The sequence below is a fragment of the Babylonia areolata genome, chromosome 2 (genome assembly GCF_041734735.1).
Source record: "Babylonia areolata isolate BAREFJ2019XMU chromosome 2, ASM4173473v1, whole genome shotgun sequence".
Taxonomy (NCBI): domain Eukaryota; kingdom Metazoa; phylum Mollusca; class Gastropoda; order Neogastropoda; family Buccinidae; genus Babylonia; species Babylonia areolata.
The window spans coordinates 58,383,232-58,390,731 of NC_134877.1; the positions used below are offsets into that span (position 1 = coordinate 58,383,232).

At 41.1% G+C, this 7,500-nt stretch overlaps 1 protein-coding gene across 1 annotated transcript in view; it reads right to left on the reverse strand.

Moving 5' to 3' along the window:
• Positions 1-7,500, reverse strand: part of LOC143279527 (calcitonin gene-related peptide type 1 receptor-like) — a 369,139-nt gene that overhangs the window by 146,162 nt on the left and 215,477 nt on the right. The gene's annotated exons all lie outside the window — the stretch shown is intronic.

Consider the following 7,500-nt stretch of genomic DNA (forward strand, 5'->3'; position numbering starts at 1 on the left):
GTTCTATTCACTCGATCAGTACAATTTCGTAACAAGTCTATCACAAGTTATTACAAAATATCCGCGGTTATAATTTTTTTTCACTTACAAAAAAGAAAAAAACAAAACAAAAAACAAACAAACCCAAAAGCAAAAACAAAAAAAGCAAAACAAAACAAACAAACAAAAAAAAACCCAACCCAACAAACAAACACAAAACAAACAAACACAAAAACACAAAAAAAAAACCCTAACTGAACTCACTTCCAGAACTTGATTTGATTTTGGATAACTGATCGTACTGAGTGGTGTGAGAGAGACATTTGATGTTTTGGTTTTGACTCTGAAAATCAGAAGTCATTTTTTTGTATGATGATTTTTGTGATCCAGAGGGGAATTGTGTGTGTGTGTGTGTGTGTGTGTGTGTCTGTGTGTGTGTGTGTGTGTGTGTGTGTGTGTCTGTGCGTGCGTGCGTGTTTACACACACACACACACACACACACACACACACACACACACACATTCTTCTGACGTTACCCCCCCCACACACACACCCACAGGACCACACGTCAAGTTCATCTGTCTTCATCATCCCCACGTCCCCTTCCTTTCACCGCCCCCCTCCCTCCGCACCCTATCCCCCCCCCACTCTTCCCCACCCACCCACCCACCCTGCCTACCTTCACTTCTCACTCTCGCCTTCAGTGCTGGCTTCTTTCTGTCCACATCAGGTCTTCCCAACAGACTCCGTTCTATCTCTTTCTTTCTTCCTTGTGTCCAGCTCCTCCCCCCCCCCGCCCCCAACCTTCTACCCCACCCCTCCCCTTTCTCCCTTTTTCTTGTCCACCCCCCCCCCCCCTTTTTTTTTTTTTTTTTTTTTGCTAAACACGTGTTCACACTTTAGGAGAACATGCTGTAAAACATGGCCTCTCCTCCTCCATCCGCTGTTTCTGACAACTTGTTTTTCCCAAAGGGGGCGACGTCACCATTCATCCTCCTCCTCCTCTCAACTCTTCCCGTTGTCTGTCTCCTCCCATCCCCACCCCCCAGCCCCCTTCTCCCTTCACTGTCTGTCCCCTTTCCCTTCCATTTCCTTCCACCCTCTCCCCCTCTCGTCCGATCAACTGCCTCTTCCCTCATACTCCCCCTGTTATCTCGCACGTTCAAATGTTACCATTGAAACGAATAAGCACTCTGCCTTACAAAAAACAAAAAACAAACAAAAAAAAGTGTTCGTGTGCTGTCACCTCGGTTTCAATTCAAACAACTGCACTGATCATGAAACAAGTCACATGCCATTCCATGCACCGGAACAGGAATTTTGTCCCCCACCCCCACCCCACCCCTATCCATTCCAACACCTCCCTTCAAGCAGACCTCGAGTAGTTCCAGGGTGCTAGTCTGTCGGGTAATAATGATGAAAACTGAGATTCTGTCATGCAGCACGCACATTACTTACTTTTGCGCACAAAAATGAACCCGCCTCCACGGCAACTTCGATCGCACAAAACAACCGTAAAAACAAAACATTAATAAACAAAAACAAACAAACGATGACAACATATAACTGCTGAAAAAAAAAGAAGAAAAAAAAAAGAAGAAAAAGAAAAACCCGAATGGCACTTCGCCGTGGCGACGCTTATCCACATGGCCTCCAAGTTAGTTTCAAGAACTGTTAGATCCTGTTCACTCCCCTTTTCTTTTCGTGCCACACTATATCAGGCACTTATATATATATATATATATATATATATATATATATATATATATATATGATAGTCAGTCGTGTCCGACTATGACCATCAGAACAGCAGAGGAGGCAACTGCTGTTCCGACTATTTGGGCTAGAAATTGATTATAGTGGAGAGTGTCTTGCCAAAGTTACATCCCCACTCTCTCGGCCAAGAGGGTTTTAGGACAGTCGGCGTTGGGATGGTTCCCAAAGGCCAACTAGCCCACAAGGCTGCAGCACTAAGAGCCAGTGCAATTTTGCCTCCTAGTTTGAGAGTCATAGTCCTTCACAAAAGACTAAGCTGTAAATGGTTTCCCATCGACTGGAGAAACCATTGATAATACAGCTCTCACTTTGCTGTTGGCCCAAATGTAAACTTATGTCAAACTGTGATATAAGCCGAGTGTTGGGCCTAATCAGGCACTAAGGTACAGTATAATCATAGCGTTCATTTGCAGCCTCAATGTATATCATTGAATAGCCGTCTGATTGAATGGATACACACTATTCTTTTTTTTCCATTTCCAAACATCACGTTTCCCACAATCCCTTTGTCTTCAAGTGCTACGGGGCGTGCCCCTTCCCATACTCCTTCACGTCTGGAAATCACGTGCTCTGTTATCAAGATGGAATCTTCAGCCCATCCTTTTCTTTTCGGAACCCCCACCACCGGTGAAAAAGGCGAACAGGATTTCATAGAATTTTGATATGACCGTAATTGTTTTGTTTTTTAATTTTTATATTTATAATAATAAAGTGGACTGGCTAAACTGACTGTTCTAAACCGTATGCTTTCAAGAACGGTATTTGGGGTACTACTACATTATGCCAGCAATTTTATGTACAATCCAGTTCAGTTATTTTCTCAACAACGGTCTATTTTCTAACTGAAAAAAAACCAACTACAAAAAACAAAAAACAAAACAACCCAAAACAACAACAACAACAACAAAAACCCCCAGAAAGAAATCAACAAAAAACAAAAAAAAAGACAAAAAAAAGACAAACACCCTAAACAAAACCAACACGGCGCAGGAAGCGTGTCGAACAGACAGATAAAGACAGTTTATTTGGGGCAAAAAAGAAAGAAAAAAGAGACAGTTTATTTGGGGCAAAAAAGAAAGAAAAAAGAGACAGTTTATTTGGGGCAAAAAAGAAAGAAAAAAGAGACAGTTTATTTGGGGCAAAAAAAAGAAAAAAAAGAAGAGACAGTTTATTTGGGGCAAAAAAAAGAAAAAAAAGAAGAGACAGTTTATTTGGAGCAAAAAAAAGAAAAAAAAAAAGAGACAGTTTATTTGGGGCAAAAAAAAAGAAAAAAAAGAAGAGACAGTTTATTTGGAGCAAAAAAAAAGAAAAAAAAGAAGAGACAGTTTATTTGGGGGAAAAAAGACAAAGACAGTTTATTTTGGGGAAAAAAGACAGAGACAGTTTATTTTGGGGAAAAAAAGACAAAGACAGTTTATTTTGGGGAAAAAAAGACAAAGACAGTTTATTTTGGGGAAAAAAGACAGAGACAGTTTATTTTGGGGAAAAAAAGACAGAGACAGTTTATTTTGGGGAAAAAAAGACAAAGACAGTTTATTTTGGGGAAAAAAGACAGAGACAGTTTATTTTGGGGAAAAAAAGACAAAGACAGTTTATTTGGGGAAAAAAAGACAGACAGTTTATTTTGAGCAAAAAAAGAGACAGTTTATTTGGGGCAAAAAAAAGAGACAGTTTATTTGGGGCAAAAAAAAGAAAAAAAAGAAGAGACAGTTTATTTGGGGGAAAAAAAAGAAAAAAAAGAAGAGACAGTTTATTTGGGGGAAAAAAGACAGAGACAGTTTATTTTGGGGAAAAAAGACAGAGACAGTTTATTTTGGGGAAAAAAAGACAAAGACAGTTTATTTTGGGGAAAAAAGACAGAGACAGTTTATTTTGGGGAAAAAAAAGACAAAGACAGTTTATTTGGGGAAAAAAAGACAGACAGTTTATTTGGGGCAAAAAAAAGAGACAGTTTATTTGGGGCAAAAAAAAGAGACAGTTTATTTGGGGCAAAAAAAAGAGACAGTTTATTTGGGGAAAAAAAAAGACAGAGACAGTTTATTTAGGGGAAAAAAAGGGAAAAAAAGACAGAGACAGTTTATTTGGGGAAAAAAAAGACATAGTTTAATTCGGGGGAAAAAAAGACAGAGACAGTTTATTTGGGGAAAAAAGACAGAGACAGTTCATTTTTGGGGAAAAAAGACAGAGACAGTTTATTTGGGGAAAAAAAGACAAGAGACAGTTTATTTTGGGGAAAAAGACAAAGACAGTTTATATGGGGGAAAAAGACAGTTTATTTGGGAAAAAAAGACAAAGACAGTTTATTTGGAAAAAAAAGAGAAGATAATGCGAATAATGATTGTTGGCATCATGATTATGGAATGGGGAAGGCCGATGCTTGTTGGATGCGGGCTGTGGGACCGTGGGACTCTTTAACACGGAGCGTGGGACCACAGGACCACAGGACTAAAGGATCAAAGGACCACAGGACCAAAGGATCAAAGGACCAAAGGACCACAGGACCACAGGACTACAGGACCAAAGGACCACAGGACCAAAGGATCAAAGGACCACAGGACCAAAGGATCAAAGGATCAAAGGACCACAGGATCAAAGGACCACAGGACCAAAGGATCAAAGGACCACAGGACCAAAGGACCACAGGACCAAAGAACCACGTGACCAAAGGACCACAGGACCAAAGGATCAAAGGACCACAGGACCACAGGACCACAGGACCAAAGGACCACAGGACCACAGGACCAAAGGACCAAAGGACCACAGGACCAAAGGACCACAGGACCAAAGGACCACAGGACCAAAGGATCAAAGGACCACAGGACCAAAGGACCACAGGATCAGAGGATCAAAGGCTTGAGGGAACCGTGATTGGAAGAAACATGGGAGCACGGGAATCATGATTGTGGAACTTGACGTTTTGTGGAACCCTGATTCGTGAACACTGTGAATATTAGAATTGTCCATTTGGAACGAGGGATTGCGGTGCTAGTGGTTGTTAATGACGTAGGGATTATGGAAATCGTCACTATGGATCGGGAACGAGGGATACAGAACTAGTTAATCACATTGGAATGATGGATTCCGGGACTATTGTTTAACTAATGACGTAGGGATTATGGGAATCGTCACTATAGATCGGGAACGAGGGATACAGAACTAGTTAATCACTTTGGAATTATGGATTCCGGGACTATTGTTTAACTAATGACGTAGGGATTATGGAAATCGTCACTATAGATCGGGAACGAGGGATACAGAACCAGTTAATCACTTTGGAATGATGGATTCCGGGACTATTGTTTAACTAATGACGTAGGGATTATGGAAATCGTCACTATGGATCGGGAACGAGGGATACAGAACCAGTTAATCACTTTGGAATGATGGATTCCGGGACTATTGTTTAACTAATGACGTAGGGATTATGGGAATCGTCACTATAGATCGGGAACGAATGGACACGGAAACGGAACTAGTCTCTGAAGAATCATGAGGGATTATGGGAATCACCAGAATGTAAAGAGGGGTTACAGGACTCGTTGCTAATAAAGGAACAAGGGATTACGGCAAAATCCGATGGTGAGGATCGCTGCCAACACAAGGGGACCACCCAAAAAGGCGGACCATCCACCAAATATCGATGATCAGTCGCGCTTTGCTTCCTGTCGTGCGGTCCTCACTGTACACTAATGCTGACGAAGAAGAAGCTGTCACGCCCTGACCTTCGACGTTTCGCGTGCCAGTTAATAAGCGGGCTTCAGCGTGTCGTCAGGATTCATCACTTGCTGTCCTGACCACCGGGGAAAAAAAAAAGAAAAAAAAAGTGAACGTAGGCTGCGCATTTCGGTAGGTCGTCACCTCTGAAAACCCCCTCGCTCCGAGGGAAAACAGGCTGACGAACGAACGAACGAACGAATGATTATTTTGATACTAACATGACCGACACAGAACACCACCCATCCTCTGCACAAAGAACCGTCCTCACGGTTAGGCTTAATTATTAACTCACTCAGTACGGCCAGTCCTCTCTTCTCCTCTACACAGACCCCTCGGATGTCCAGTAGGTGTCTGAATGACCCAACCTTTAGCTTCGGTCGTCAGAATTGTGGTATTCTTTGTCAACATTCACCTCTTCAGTATAAGAGCCTTCCGCTTGCAATATTTTGATGATGGTAATTGGGGTGAAACGCTGTTAACGTCGTCTCTTTCGCCGTTCGTATGAAGAGAGTTAAGCTTTGAATTTCTGACCCCGGCAGTGATCACCAGTGATGACGAGAGCGAGGCCACTGTTTTCAGTATGGTTGTTGTGTCCTTAGGAAAAGGCACTCTACTACACTTCATTGTTTTTGACTCACTTGTGTAAACAAAGTGAGCCTATGTTTTAACCCGGTGTTCGGTTGTGTGTGTGTGTGTGTGTGTGTGTGTGTGTGTGTGTGTGTGTCTGTGTGTGTGTGTGTCTGTGTGTGTGTCTGTGTCTGTGTGTCCGTGGTAAACTTTAACATTGACATTTTCTCTGCAAATACTTTGTCAGTTGACACCAAATTAGGCATGAAAATAGGAAAAATTCAGTTCTTTCCAGTCATCCTGTTTAAAACAATATTGCACCTCTGGGATGGGCACAAAAAAGAAAGAAATAAAAGCCAAAAAAAGCGCCTAATTATATGCAAACTGCATTTACTGTTATATTTATATTTTTTGTATTCTCTAAACTTGGCACTTTGATCTGATATTCTGACCCAACAACAAGAGCAGTCATTATTATCATTTTTTGTTCAAACAGGAACTTCTTTTGCTAAGCATGGAAGTTTTATTTATTTTGAAAACGTTTTGGTGCAGATAGTATAAAAGGGAAATTACTCTGTAATTAACGCTAGGGGAGTTAATTTGCTTTAAACTGATCTTTCTCATCTTAAACATTACATTTTGAAATTATACTCAATACATAAAAAGCTTGGATTTAAAAAAAAAAAGTGTATCACAAGTGAGTCTTGAAGGCCTTGCCTCTCTTGTTTTCCGTTATATTACTCCACTATAAGCGTGAATGGGTAGACCTACTTGATTTCTGGTTGAGGAAGATTAAAAATAACCCTGGCTGAAGGAAGAGGGTTGGGCTCTGCCTTCCTATGCTCAGCCCCAGACACAGTGGATATGAATTTACTGTCCCGATTGTAGTGAAATGTAATGGGACCTTTTAACCTTTCAACCTGTCCTCAATCAGACAAAGGTCACGTAATGCAATGGGACCTATTAACTTCTAACCTTTTAACTTGTCCTCAATCAGACAAAGGTCACGCAATGCAATGGGACCTTTTAACTTCTAACCTTTTAACCTGTCCTCAATCAGACAAAGGTCACGCAATGCAATGGAACCTTTTAACTTCTAATCTTTTAACCTGTCCTCAATCAGACAAAGGTCGTGCAATGCAATGGGGCCTTTTAACTTCTAACCTTTTAACCTGTCCTCAATCAGACAAAGGTCATGTAATGCAATGAGACCTTTTAACTTCTAACCTTTTAAACTGTTCTCAATCAGACAAAGGTCGTGCAATGCAATGGGGCCTTTTAACTTCTAACCTTTTAACCTGTCCTCAATCAGACAAAGGTCACGCAATGCAATGGAACCTTTTAACTTCTAATCTTTTAACCTGTCCTCAATCAGACAAAGGTCGTGCAATGCAATGGGGCCTTTTAACTTCTAACCTTTTAACCTGTCCTCAATCAGACAAAGGTCACGCAATGCAATG